This window comes from Lactuca serriola, chromosome 5 (genome assembly GCF_051521515.1).
Source record: "Lactuca serriola cultivar US96UC23 chromosome 5, Lser_US96UC23_V15, whole genome shotgun sequence".
Classification (NCBI taxonomy): domain Eukaryota; kingdom Viridiplantae; phylum Streptophyta; class Magnoliopsida; order Asterales; family Asteraceae; genus Lactuca; species Lactuca serriola.
In genome coordinates this window covers 266,388,080-266,404,325 of record NC_136412.1, presented here as the reverse complement: position 1 = coordinate 266,404,325, position 16,246 = coordinate 266,388,080, and the positions used below count along the sequence as shown (strand labels likewise).

General features: G+C 32.0%; 1 pseudogene; it reads left to right on the top strand.

Annotated features, from left to right (window-relative positions):
- The first annotated feature begins 14,915 nt into the window (after window positions 1-14,915).
- Window positions 14,916-16,004, top strand: LOC145054216 (nuclear transcription factor Y subunit B-3 pseudogene; annotated as a pseudogene).
- Window positions 16,005-16,246: the final 242 nt, after the last annotated feature.

Here is a 16,246-nt window from a genome sequence, read left to right as displayed (position 1 = left end):
ACTTCCAAACTTTTGAATCTCTTTCTTTTAAATAAGACAAAAAATAAACACATTCATACTAAAAGTTAAACATAAAACTTGATTATTAATTAACAATAATAATTTCAAAAAAATTGTCATATCTAGTCGGTAACCAGTGCTTCAGATTTCTATACATTATCTATATCATAAAAAAATATATATATAATTTTTGTTATATAATTAAGAATTAATTATTATTTTGCTATTTGAGGCAATTTGATTTGAACTTTCAAAAAGCCATGTGGTGAAGAAAGAGGTGGTCACATGGCCATGGCTTCACAAATCTTTACAATGTTTATGTTTCTAGGGTTTTAGTGCATGTGTGTGTGTGCTCAAAAAGAATCCTTTCTTGTATTCTTAACACTTCCAAGATTCATTAGTCTCTATTCTCTAACCCCTATGAAATCCTGTGTTTATTTCCCGAAAACCCCATGGATTATTGCTTTTTTTCTCCCCATTCTCACATACGCTTATGGGTCTTTCTGTAATTTCCCCATCTTTTTCTTCCTCAGCACAGTTTTGATATTGGTTTCTTCTACCTTTCTGTTCTTGCCACTCGCAAAACTCAAAGTACAAGTTCTTAAGAAAGAACAGTCGCAACAACAAGATGGCCATGATCTTATCTGCTCTGATCGGAAGATCTCAACACAGGCTCAAGATGAAGTAAAGATTGGATTTTCCGACAAAGGTTTGCCGGAATCTTTCTCGGAAAACGACATTATTGGCCGGTTTTCATCCACCAGTGAAGAAGATTCCGACTTTGACTGTGGGCAGTTTCCGAGCGAGAGTCCTGACTGCTCCGACGAGGAGAGCCTAATAGAAATAGAACTTCCGGCGGGGAACTATGTTGGGTTGAAAGGAGGAGGAGAAGACGATGATGAAGAAGAGTTGTGTTTTGAGCAATTATCACCGGAATCTATTTACCGGTGGTCGGAGATGAATGAGGAAGAAAATTTGATTGAAATCGACATATCCATGGGGTCCATCAAGTAATCATAAGCGTTGTTCGGTTCGAATGTACTCAATCGTGAAATTTTGTTCGCATGTATTTTGTCCGATCAAAACATCATGATTACTCAAAAATCAGAGTGCGCTTTTATATAAATACTTATTTTTACTCAATTTTTTAAACAAAAGAAAAGAGTGAAAAAAATGTTTTTTAAGATTTTAAAACTTATATTTACATAAAATATTGTGTTAAATCCGATAAAGTAGCATTTTTTATAAAAAAAAATATAAAAGAAATGGAAAAAAGTGATACATTTCGTTGAGTTTTTGTTGTGTTAATTTCCAATAACATATGGTATCCCATTGATATCAATATATATAGATTTGCACGGGTAAAATTGTAGATATGTAATACTTTTATTATGTGTCATTTTATTAGGTTTTTTTAATTAATATCATGTTACTTGTCAACGTATTAATGACCATGAGAGAAGGTTTTGGCCAAGACGATGGACCATAAGAGAAGGTTTTGACATGAGATCTTGAACTTGACGTTTTGATGACCATGAGAGGAGGTTTTGGCCAAAACGCACATAAAAGTGAGAGGTAGATCATGAAATACATCTCGTATGAGTTATTTGAAATAGTTATTTAAAATATATTTGAAATAATTTGGATAACAATATTTTTTTAGGAAAACATTTTGTAAAATTTTGTCGTAAATGGTCAAGTTTTAACATTTAACATTGTCAACACATAGAGTGGTGTCATAAAATAATTAGAGACACATGTAACATAAACAACTTATAACCATTAACATCTAAATGACAATCACTACAACAAAATGAAGCTAATGCATCATGTTTGGTAAACAGTTGCATTAAGGGGGTGTTTGGATAGGAAAAAAAAGGTGCTTATTGTTTATTCCCACAATAAGCTAATTTAAATGTTTGGATAAAATTCAGCTTATTAGGCTAAATAAGCTAATTTTAATAAGCATCAATCTCCATGCTTATTGTTTATTGCTTATTCCCACTACAAATAAGCTATAAGCAATAAGCTAAAAATCTAATCCAAACACCCCCTAAGCATTGAAAAGGTTGCATTTGACTAAAGTAACCCTTTATCAGCATTTGTGTTAGCCGAAGTTGTCTTAGACCCAAATCAATTTTTACGAAGTGCAAAGCTTTTCTGAATTAGTTGCATGTAGTACATATTTTTTATATTTATATACAACCTTTATTACAGTTTTAGTTACAAAAAATACGACCTTGATTACACCTAAATTTAACCTAACGCATTTCCTTTAATCTAAATCAACTACTTTTTATTTTTATTTATTTATTTATTTTTATTTTTTTAAGTTTTATGATGCTAACCAAACATGTTTTTTTCATGTTAAAGCAAAATTTCATTTACTAAAGTGACACAAATATGTTTTCTTCATGTTAAAGCAACATTTTCAATTGCTAATATGACACAACGTACTCTATTATATTTGTAGCATCATTGTTTCACGTAGGAAAATTGCTATTAATATGCATTAATTGTTTAATTACATATTTACACAATTATATATATACTAGGCGAATGCCTGCGTGTTGCGCAGAAACACCTATATAGTTGAAGTCTGTACAAATATATGATTTTTTAAATACAACAATAACGTTGTTGTTAAATTTGATATAGTAATTTGTATATACTAAATTGATATAATATATTGATTATTTTGAATTATATGATAATATATACATTTATTATAACTTCTTAATCTCAATCGTTTGAATGACTTCTACCCGTGAGTTACATATGAATAAAATTAAATATAATATATGATTTGATGTTATTTATAGTTGTTTTATTGTTATTTAATTTTTTAAAATTTATTTGCTTAATGTTTTAATTTCTATCATTATAATTATTTAAAACATCAAACATTGTTTTTTTTTATTTTAAAGCTAACAATATAATCATTTATATAGAGTTGTTTTTAACTATTGTTATTGTAAGTTATTTTAAGCTACTTATTTGGAAACTTTTAATGATTATAAAAATATATTTAAGAAATATTTTAGTTAAATTGAAATTACAATTTAGTTTTTGCTTTTATCACTACAATTTATCACTTTTAACTATTTATAAAATATTCTTTATTTTTTTTTAAATGGAACTGAAATTTATATTTGAGTTGACATTGTAATGCGCAGAAACACTTATATAGTTGAAGTCTTTACAAATATATATATATATATATATATATATATATATATATATATATATATATATATATATATTAAAATATAACACTAACGTTGTTGTTAAATTTGATATAATAATTCGTATATTAATTTGATATAATATATTGACTATTTTGAATTATATGATAATATATAAATCTATTATAACGTCATAATCTCAATCGTTTGAATGACTTCTACTCGCGAGTTACACATCAATAAAATTAAATATTATATATGGTTTAATATTATTTATAGTTGTTATTTTTAACTAATTATTTAAAATATATTTGTTTAATGTTTTAATTTCTATCATTATAATTATTTAAAACATCAAACATTATTTTTAGATTTTAAAGGTAACAATATAATCATTTATATAGAGTTAATTTTAACTATTGTTATTATAAGTTATTTTAAGCTACTTATTTGAAAGTTTTTAACGATTATATAAATATATTTACGAAATATTTTAGTTAAACTGATATTACAATTTAGTTTTTGCATTTATCACTATAATTTATCATTTTTAACTATTTACAAAATATTATTTGGTTTTTTTAGTGAAACTGAAATTTATATTTAAGTTGACACTGTAATATTATATTTAAATTAACAATTGAAGTATTTTGTCCAAACTGTTCAAAAATTGTAGCTTTAAACTGATAATGGTTTACATGCAATAACATTTTAAATCTAATAAATTAAGTATAATATGTTAAAATTTAAAGACATAAATTTATAAATAGAAGTAAGGATATTATTTTAAAATTGAAATTTAGTCTATTTATGATTACACTTTAGGTTTGATATTTATTTAACCTTATTAACCAACTTACAATCATTATTCGAAAGACACTACAATTTATCACTTTAATTATTTATAAAATAATCTTTGGGTTGTTTAAGTTAAATAAAATTTTTATTTAATTGAGCCTATAATGTTATATTTTAATTAATAATTTAAGTATTTTATACAAATTGTTCAAATATTATACCTTTAAAATGATAATGGTTTACATTCATCAATATATTAAAACTAATAAATTAAGTATGATATGTTAAAAGTTAAAAAAACATAATTTTATAAGTAGAATTAAAGATATTATTTTAATATTGAAATTTAGTTTATATATAAATACACTTTAGATTTGATATTTATTTAACCTAATTACCAAATTATAATTATTATTATAAAGAAATTGAAAAGTCATGGGAGTTTCAAATGAATGTGGTGAAAGGAAAAAAGAATGGGGGTTTCAAATGCATCATATTCAAGAAAAAAATGCTAGCTTTATAAGTATGTATGATATATATATATATATATATATATATATATATATATATATATAATTTATTGAAATTTGATAAAATCTTCCGAATGTTATTCCATCAATCTCAAAGGTCTTTATAATACAAGAATGGGTTACCTAATCTAAGTTAGGAAAATATTTACAAAATAATTTCATCATTATACAAAACATACGGTTAATATAAAATATATGGATAATACACCCCCACAGTCGAAAACGGTAGGTGGCCGAATGTTGAGACTGGATCTGAAGTCGTAGAACAGAACGTGTAGGACTCCCTTTGTGAAGATGTCGGCAATTTGAAACTATGATGGCACATGAAAGGCTCGAACTTCACCCTTAGCTACTTTTTCGCGAACGAAATGGTTGTCGATTTCTATGTGTTTAGTGTGTTGATGTTGAACCAAATTGGTTGACAAATAAAAAACACTCACGTTATCACAATAGAAAATAGTTGCTTTGCGAGGGGGATGCTGTAATTCACATAAAAGATTTCGTAGCCAACAAGATTTTGAGACGACATTAGCAAACCCTCGGTATTCGACTTCGACGCTCGATCTGGAAATAGTGGTCTACCGTTTGGAGGACCAAGAAATGAGATTGTTTCCCATAAAGATGCAGTATCCAGATGTCGAACGTCGGGTGTCGGGACAACCCGCCCAATCAGCATCAGTGTAGGATAAAAGTGATGTAGTGTTGGACCAGTAAGTGATAAGCCATGATCTATTGCGCCAAAAATGTATCAAAGTATTGTTTTGAGGGCCGTGAAATAGGGAAATCGAGGGGCATGCATGTGCATGCAAATTTGTTGAACCGCATAGCTAATGTACATACGTGTAAAAGTGAGATATTGAAAGGCCCCTGCTAGCTGCTTAAATTCTGTCGGGTTCTCCAAAAGTTCGCCGGTGTTGGCGCTAATTTTGTGATGAGTCAACCGGTGTTGGAAGAGGTTTGCAATTTTCGAAGCCTGCTTTTTTTAGAATTTTTGCAGCATATTTTTGCTGTTAAAGGAACATCAAACCAGCAGATTGTCGTGTGACTGCAATACCCATAAAGAAACTTAAGGGCCCAAGGTCTTTCATTGCGAACTCCTTGGCAAGGAGACCCATTAATTTAAGTCGTAGAGAATCTGAGGATTTCACAAGAAGAATATCATCCACATATAACAATAGGTAGGCGATATCCCCTCCATGTAGGTAGATGAATAGTGAATGATCGGAGCGACTATGCTGAAACCCAATTTGGAAGGCGTATTCAGAAAATCTATGATACCACGCTGTCAGGGCTTGTTTTAGACCATATATGGACTACTTTAAGATACATACATGGTTGGGAAATTGTGTGTCACGAAATCCCCTTGGTTGATGCATATAAATTGTTTCATGCAAATCCCCATGAAGAAACGTGTCTTTGACATCTAATAAGTGAATTGGCCAAGATTGTGAGAGAGCAACGGTAACCAAGGTTCTGATGGTTGCTGGCTTGACCACTGGACTAAATGTTTCTCCACAATCCATGCCTACCTGTTGAAACTTCTCGTCACAAACTAACTGTGCCTTATATCTTTCCAATGTATCATCAGATTTCATTTTGTGGAAAAAAATCCACATACTTCAGAAAATGTTCATGTAAGTATGTCTTGGTACAAGCTCCCATGTCTTATTGTCGATAAGTGCCCGAAATTCATCAAACATGGCGTTCTTCCAATCCAAATTGTTCAAGGATTCAGTTGGGTTTTTGGGAATGGGAGAGATAAGAGTGAAGACATGGAGGTTAAGGTTACATTTAGGTTTGGAGATGCAGGACATGCTACGGGTTTTTATGGAAAAGGTAGGAATATTTGAGGTGATGATGGGTTCAGTGGTTTTAGTGGTTTCTGCAGTGTCTGAATGTCCGGTTTGTTTGGGGTGCCGACTATAGGTGAATTGTATGGGAGGTATTGAAGTGACTAGTGGTGTAGTTGAGTGGGGGGGATTTTGGAGTAGTACCGGTGGGAGAACTAAGCCACGTTAGAGGGTGATGTGGTTCATCGGTGAATATAGAGTAGTTAGGATGTGAAGGAAAGTGATGTTGAAAGGGGAAAGAATGTTAGTCAAAGATGACATGGTGAGATTAATGATTTTCTATTTGGATGTATCGAAACACATGTACCCACGATGTTCGGGTGGGTAACCGAGGACGACACAAGGATGGGAGTGGGGTTGAAGTTTATGAATAATTGTAGAGCTTAGGAGAGGGTAGTAAAGGCAACCGAAAACCCTTAGGTGAGAGTATGAGGGGTGGAAATGGGAAGGTTTGTGAGTGGGGGTGTCGTAAGAAAGCACTTTGGAAGGAAGAATGTTGAGCATATAGGTAGCATAGGAGACAACATAGTGCTAGAGGTGGGAGGGACCTGGGAGTGTGATAGAATGGTCCAAATTATATTGTTTATGGATCGTATCTTTCTTTCTGATTTTTCATTTTGGGATGATATATACAGACAAGAGAAACGGAAGTTGATGTCATGTTGACAGACAAACTCGTGGAAGAGTTTGTTGTCGTACACCCTTCCGTTGTCACGTTGTAGTGACTTGATATTTTTATTAAATTGTGTTTGTATAAGAGTATGAAATTTTCGAAAAGTGGGGAAGACTTGTGATTTATGAGATAAGGGAAAAGTCCACAGAAAGTTTGTGTAATCATCCAATAAAAGTAAATCATAATTGTGACCATCGGGTGAAAGTATCGGGGAGGTCCAAACATCACTATGTATAATGTCCAATGGGGAAATAGTAACAGAACTAGATGGATGAAGTGGTAATTTGATATGTTTACCCAAAACTCAAGGTTCACAAACAAAAAATGACAATTTGTTTCTAAAAGGAAAAAAACAATGAGTTATATAAAGAGCTAAGAACATCGGCCGGGGGTGACCCAAGTGATAGTGCCAAAGATCTCTTGTGATGGCTACAAAATTTGTTGGATGAGTGAGTTGGAAGGATGCATGAGAGTAAGAGGATAGAGATCGTCGTTGCTATTGCAACGAAGGAGTGGCATCCGTGTCCGCAAATCCTTCACATTAAAACCATAGGGGTCAAACTCAATAGAAATTTGGTTATCTTTTGTGAGTCTACGGACATAAACTAATTTTTTTTAATAAGATTAGGAACATGAATAATATGGCTGAGTTTAAGAGGAGGGCATGGTTGGGGTAATGTGTGGTTACCGGTACCTTGGATCGGAAGATGCGCGCCATTACCTACAATGATATTCCAAAAAAGAAATTTATTGACATAAGAGGAGAGAATACCTGAGTTGTTTGACATGTGTGAGGTCGTGCCTATATCCATGTAATAATTCTGGTCAGGAGGGCAGAGGCTCATGGTATGAAATGCTTATTCTAAATCATTTGGGATATAAGAATTTTCAGATGTGGCATATGCTTGTTGTGTAGGAGGTCTTGGACCTAACAAACCTGAAGCAGTGAAACGGGGATGGTTGGTTGGGTAGGGACAAGGTGGTATGTGTGTAGGAGTCCACAAATATGGAGCAACCCAAGGTTGGGAGGAAGGAGATAAAGAATGAGAAGTTAACCATTATTAAGTGTATAGAGAAAGCTACGGTGGCTGCTGTTGGCCACGACCCACACTTAAGTTACCGTGTCCCCTTCCCCCACGACCACGACCACGTCCACTCCGTCCACGATCACGTCCCCTGTTGGTGTTGTTGTTTGAATCTTGAACCTGGTAGGTAGGGCGTGTGTTGTAGGAGGTTTGAGTATTAAGAGTTGTTGCATCAATTGTAGCCGATTGGGTTGCATTATTAGCCTTTTTAGTTCCTTCTAGAATAAGGCGGGAACAAGCCTCATAGAAATCCGAGAGAGGTTTTGTTTGTTTTATCATCATGACGATGCCTTCATAAGACTTAGTAAGGCTAGCAATAAGTTGCAAGATAAGGCGTTGATTTGAAACCGGTGAACCCACATTAAAAAGGTGATCAGATAACATCTTGAGGGCTTGGCAGTATGTTGAACAGTTTGGGAAGTTGGCAAGTTTGGTGGTGACCAGTTTGTGTTCGAGATAGAGTGCCCGTTCATTTTGATTATCTTGAAAAATACTTTCAAGGGCAGTCCAAGCTTGAGCAACAGTGGATTTGGGTTTAAGAATTGTTTAGCGGAGGTCATTTGAGATGGTGTTGTATATCCATTGGATGAAAATGACATCAAGGCAACTCCAAAGTTCTTTAGACATGGCCGGAGGAAGTTGTTTGTCATTTATAGTAGTAGGAGGAGGAGTGGATTCGGCTTAAGGTTGAATGTGATCAATTAATTCAAATGCACGACAGTGAATCTTGAAGAGTTCAGCCCAAGAGGTATATTGTGCATTATCCATCTCGAGAGTGATCGGAATAAAGTTTTGAATATTGGTAATCATGAGAGCGGGGTGAAGTTTTTCAGCCATGTAAATCACAGTTTGAAGGAGAAGATAAAAGATAGATCACAGGTTGAAGGAGAAGATAGAAAAGAAGACATAAAAGAAATATAAATCGCAACTTTGAAGGAGAAGATAGAAAAGAAGGAGGCTGCGATTAGGGTTGGATGTAGGTGCGCTCTGATACCATGAAAGTTGATAAAATCTTATGTATGTTATTCCATCAATCTCAATGGTCTTTATAATACAAGAATGGCTGACCTAATCTATTATGGTATCTCTGGGGCCTTTTTCCACGGTCATCTTGAAGTTCTCAAGTGGGATTGAATCAATTGGTTCGGTACCCAATAGTTGACTCCCACTAGCAGTTTGATTGGGATGTAAAACTACAAAAAGGTTAGAAATAATTAATTAGTATATAAATACTCAGATAATGTAATCCAAACAAAATTATACAGTATCACACTTTGCCGAAGCTTAGTAAACGGATCCGTCAGCCATGTCACTTCAATCATATGCATGAGTGTTGAAAGCTGATGGAACCATCGTTTTACCGAGCAGCATCTACTCTACGCTTTAGCAACAATGAGATCCACATCATGATGTAAACTCAAGCATAGAAAACCGGTCAAATAATTGTGAGCACATGAATGATAAACCGGTCAAATAATTGTGAGCACATGAATGACTATCCACATATAACCGTGTCCATCCTCCATGACTATCCGCATCCTCGATTAATAATATACTCTTAATATAATCCAAAAGTTATGACCTAAAGTTTCTATGATTTATAAATACAACATGAATGATAAATGTTTGGATCATGACTATTATCCTTTAAACAATGATCCAACTAATATGATATCTAATACACATGTTTATCATTGAAAAAGATATTTGATCCAAAAGAATATGACAAGGTTTGCATGATCAAAACATATAACAAGAATAAAAAAAAGAGTAAATTACTAAAATCGTCCCTATGGTTTGGTCAAAATTACACGTTTGGTCCCTAATTTGTTTTTTTGCACTCGGATCGTCAAAATTACACGTTTGGTCCCTAATTTGTTTTTTTGCACTCGGATCGTCCCTGTGGTTTGATTTTGTTGCGTTTTTCTTCCTTATGGTTTGGTCAAAATTGCACGTTTGGTCCCTAACATTATGTATGTAAGGGACGAAAAACGTAATAAAATCAAACCACAGAGACGATCCGAGTGGAAAAAAAAGTTAGGGACCAAACGTGCAATTTTGACCAAACCATAGAGACGATTTCAATAACTTACTCTAAAAAAAACTTTTGGATGATGACTATAATCCATAAATTAACACGATCCATAATAAAGTAATCCATACATTTTCTGATTATTTATCATAGAAGGTTTGTAAAATATGTATCATAAATGTTGCATCATTATTATTAATTAACATGAAAATATTTATGTTTAAAAAATTCTATGATCCAAAAACTTTTGTCAATAATTTCTATGATTTAAAAATACGACATGAATAAGTTTTTTGATTTTTTAAGATGGACAAACGTATATAGGATATATTATCAATGTTAGCACTATAACAACTAATAATTTAATCTTAACAAGTTTTGTATCATTGACTATGATCTACAAACTAATAATCTAACTAATATGATCCATGACTTCACTTGATCCATAAAAACTTTGAATATGATGAACAATTTATATAAGATAGATAATAGAAGTTTATAATTTATACTTTAATTTGAAAATTCAAAAGCTATGATCACAATTTAATATCCAAAACCACAAACTACTAAGAATGAATTTTAACAAAGTTCATAACTGGATAACATATCAAACTAACATTGTTTTCTTAAAGAACCTGACACGCCAACCATTACAAACATGCAAGCAAAAAAAAATCCAAGAGTCTTTAAGTAAAATCTTCTTCTTGTAGAAACTTCACAAATTATCGAAATCCTCCATAGTTGTCAAAGATATTGGTTTGCATAGATTAAAATCAAACAACAATATCTTTGTAACATGTTTCTGTTGGATTAGTGTCTAAGCTCGTAACTATATTTGATAAGTATTTGAGCCGGTTGTGCATGGTCCTTTTGGGTTGCCTTCATCAAAGCAACTAGATAGGATGATTTATGAAGAAAGAGGTTAATTATGGTTTATTAATATATTATATGAATAATATATTAATAGAGAAATCATAGATTTTAATTAAAATTGGACAAGAATTAATTAAGAAATTAATTCTGTGGCCAAAAGAGATTAATTAAACTTGGGGGAGTAATATTGTCATTATAAGATAATTGCATTGTGGGTATGGATTCCTAAAGGGAAGGGGGTTGGACGAAATCTATGGGAAGCCCATATGATTTTCGTCCAAGGGCCTTCTAGAAAGGTTCCATGGGTTGCTTAAGGCCTAAGCAGGGAATTAGGGTTTCTCCTGAAACCCTAGCAGCCCACACAAGCATAAATAGACCCCTAGGGTTCCCAAAAACATGGCTAAGCTTTCTTGTAGAGATCTTGGACAAGTTTTGGTGCTCCTCCCCTATTTCCAATATCATTTTGCTTGTGATGTTTGTAAACCATTAGAGGAGTGACATTTGTGACTCTAAGCTCTAAGGTTACGAGATTCAAGCCATTCTATAAGAGGTATTCATCTAGATCTGTTCTTACATGTTAATTTCGATATATATATGCTAGATCTAGGGTTTATGAGCTTTGGGTGATTATCGCATGTTCATTAGACAAACTAGATCCAAAGCTTAGAGGTTTGCATGTACACCATAGGAATGATGTAGTGCTCATAACCCATCAATGGTATCAGAGTCTAGGCTGTTGTATAATGAATTGATGCAATAGTGAACTGTCAAAGATCAGGAAATCGAATTTTTTTTGCTGTATGGAGCATGAAATCGACGAGTTCTATATGAACTCGACGAGTTGGGTGAACTCGACGAGTTCAGAGCCCAACTCGACGAGTTTGCTGTTCTGTTGCCAGATTTTTCGATTTTCTGGCCTGTTTTTTTTATAAGGATAATGACCAAAACTCGTTTTTATTGCATAAAATCGTTTTTTATGTTTGGAATGGTTATCCTTATCAAAATTGATGGATTTTGTTAAATTTGGATTGTATATGATTATTTTGATTCAAATATTTAACCTAATAATTTAGAAAAAATTTCAAATTACACCCTTAAGTTTTATAGTTTAAATTTGAACTTAATAGTTTTAGTTTTTAAAATTTAAATAATTAAACTTAATTGTTGATAACCCACATAATTTTTGATAACCCATAGGGTTGCTGTGAGCCCATTGAACTGCAGATTGTCCCAGGGTTATTGATTACCTACATGTGTTTATATTGTTGTGTTGTATGTGATATTCAGGACTGCTGATAGTCTCAGGGTTGATGATAACCCATAGTTGATTATTATGTTGTGATGTTTGTGATATATATATATATATATATATATATATATATATATATATATATATATATATATATATATATATATATATATATATATATATATATATTGTTGGTGTGGAGGGGGAAACTCACTAAGTTTTGACTACAATTATGAATTAAATATTTTTCAGGTACCTTTGTTGATCGTAGGAAGAAGAATGCATAAATGTAAACACTAGTTAGCAATATTGGAGATTCCGTATTTATTATATTACTCTGATTTTCAAACTAATTGTAATTTTGGCACAAGTGGGTTACTTGGGTTTATGGAATGATGTTTTACCTTAACTAAAAATGAAAAATTTGTTCGTGAAATGGGAAGTTACAACGCACGTCTATGGAATGTAATATAGAGTTGAGAAAATAATCGCATGCGACGAACGTTCATGGAACGTCATTTGAATGAGTTTTTCTTTTCTTTTTCGAGTTTTTTAATTTTTATTAATATATATTTTTCATAAATATTTATAAAAAACGTTTTTAGAGGCATGTATACTCGGTTTTGCTGTTTTTAATTATTATTATTTTTTTCATTTATTTATTTGTTTATTTTGTTTTTTTTCTTTTTCTTAATATATATATATATATATATATATATATATATATATATATATATATATATATATTATTTATTAAACAATAAAATTAAATACATCAGAATAAAAAAAATATTTTTATTTTAAAAGTAATAAGAGAACTGATATCTATATCCGATAAACATATAGTTAACATGTGTTAAATACTTAAATATAAAATCCAAAATAAAGCAACCAAAAATGCATTTGTGTGACTTCGGTTGTATGAGATCGGCTATTTTTGTATTAACCTTTTTTTTTTTCTTCCTTTGGTTCGGACTTCGTTAGCCTATAACCGTTGAAATCACCAATAAGTATTGTTTAAATAATATTGTATTTATGTAATCAAATGAATGGCTTTATTTTAAAATACTGCTACAATTTAGATAATCAAAATTATTATTTAATTATAAATATGTAACATAATTTTTTTAATTATTGATTTGAAGTATTATCAAAATTATTATTTAATTATAAATATGTAACATAATTTTTTTAATTATTGAATTGAAGTATTGTTTTCCGAATCCGTTAAAAATATATTTTTATGTGTAATTTATACAAAATGAAAAGAATCTTAAAAGGGAAGGGTAGAATATATAAGTAAAGCACCGGATACCCGTTAAAACACTTATAAAATGGACCCTTGTGTTATTATCACGTCCCCTGTATCTTTGCTCCAATAGCAGAAAGGTCGCCAAAATTCCCATTAAATGGAGGTCCACATGCTATGCAATTTCCACTCTTCCAATAATTGCAATTCAACCCATTAAATATATACAGAGAATAATGTATACAGATGTGAATGCACATTTATATCATAAAATTAAAATTAAAATTAAAATTAAAACTTTTGTAAGACGAACGTCTCTACAAAATACTGTCTATTTTTAGAAAAACGTCTAACTTAATGCAAAGAGAAGAAGTTTTTGTTGAATTTTATGATATGATTTTTCCCATCAATCTAAAAATAATCAATCAATATCAAATCTAAATCCAAATAAACCTTAAACTAGTTAGAAGATTGGTAGAATGTCTAGATACGACAATGACCAATAAATTGCCAAAATTAGGCATAACTTTAATTGAAAAACGATAAAAAGACACTCGTGTAGTAAGAAGCACATGAAATTAGATACATCCATTACCAAATTGAAAACCAACCTTCAAGTACACATTACATTTAATCAAAGCACATTTTAGACTTTTTATATATGTAATGACAAAATGGTATGCATCTTGATATATATATTTTTAATAATAATTCTTGCTATTTTTTATTAATAAACTTAATTATCATTATACAACGAATAAGTTTTTTTCACAAAATTTTCAAGAATTTTTAGCTTTTAAATTTTAATAAAAAACTTTAAAAAGGAAAAATTTTTGTTTGATACCATGAGTTTTTTACTCTTACTTTTAGAAAAAAAAAAACCCTAAATTTAGAAGCTATTTTAAATAGTTTTTCGAAGTTTTAACCATTTTATTTTAATTGATTTTACACATTTAAATCTATTAACTATTTATTCTAAAATATTTGATAAATAAAGAATACAGCTTCAAATTTCCAACTAACAGTTTTCAACTTTCAACTGATTTTATCAAACATCTCCATAAACAACTTTTAATTAATATTTATTAATATTACACCACGCTTATTGTAACTAACTATTCTATAAAGTCATGTTTTATGTTTTTATTATTTTTGTTTTTGTTTTTATAGAAAGGGAAATAAATTGTCTCGTGCAACTTTTATCCAACTTGCATCAATTTTTAGCAAAAAGGTCAAACAAAAATCATGCCTCGTCATCCAGCCGTCTAAATTGTTTCCACCCTACATCTACATCCGTCGTCTATAATCCATGCCACGTAACCAGTTTCTTATCAATAAACAAACGGCTACAATTCATCCACGTGTCGACGTTGATGCGTTATTACACCCTCGATCCAACGGACCGCGGTACTCGTTTCCGCAGCTCTCAAATTCTCCACCACTTTCGCCTGCACCCTCAGCATCCCCGGAGCTCCGGCAGTCTCTGTCTCTTCTAGAGCCGGAGATCTTCTTCGCGCCAAATTAATTCGAATAATTCAACGGATATGGCGGACTCGGATAACGAATCTGGAGGACACAACGCGGGCGGTGATTTGTCGGCGAGAGAGCAAGACAGGTTTCTTCCGATTGCTAACGTGAGTCGGATCATGAAGAAGGCGCTGCCGGCGAACGCAAAGATCTCCAAGGATGCGAAGGAGACGGTGCAGGAGTGCGTGTCGGAGTTCATCAGCTTTATAACCGGCGAGGCTTCGGATAAGTGCCAAAGGGAGAAGAGGAAGACGATTAACGGCGACGATTTGCTATGGGCGATGACGACGTTAGGGTTTGAGGAGTACGTTGAGCCTCTGAAGGTGTACTTAGCGAAGTACAGGGAATTGGAAGGGGAGAAGACGACGATGGGAAGGCCAGGGGAGAAGGACGGTTCATCTGGAGGAGGTGTTGATGCTGCAGTAGGCGGCGGAGGTAGTGGCGGAGGAGTTAATTCCGGTGGATATAACGGGATGTACGGAGGGACAGGATATCATCAAATGTATAATTCGGGTCAGTATCAACAAACGGGTATGGGTATGGGTATGGGTATGGGCGTTGGAGTGGGTAGTCCAACGGGCAGCCTGGGCAGATCGGGCAGCATTGGTAGGGGAGGTGGCGCTTCCTCTTTGAAGCCAGGTCGGTAAAGTGGGTTAGTTATGAAAAATTAAATTAAATAAAAAGCAAAAGAAAATTAAAAGAAAGCGAAAAGAAAAAAAATAATTTCCCACTTTTTTTTTACTACTTTTTGCTAATTGGGTTATTTTTCTGATTAATTATTGACATGTGAATTTTTAAGCTTGGTATTAGGTTTTGTATTTTTCATTTGTAATATTAAATTCAGTTTACGACTGTTTTTTTATTTTAATTTTGAATATAGATTGGAAATCGAGAACTTGTTGTATGTAACTATCTATTGTGTAGCAATAAAATATAATTGTATTTATTGTAAACTATAGATGACAATGATTTATAAATTTTATTTTTAATCTTTTAAATACTTTTTAGGCATGAAATAATAGTGTGACATTATAATTTTTTTAACAGACCTTGTAATTTTGGAAACTATAAATGCAATAAATGGTATGGTCAATTATTTTTTAAACTGCAATAACATGCTTTCTCTTAATGAAGAAAAAAGCAAAATAATAATACAATCCATGAATACATGTGAGTTTCCATGTCCGGTTCAAAC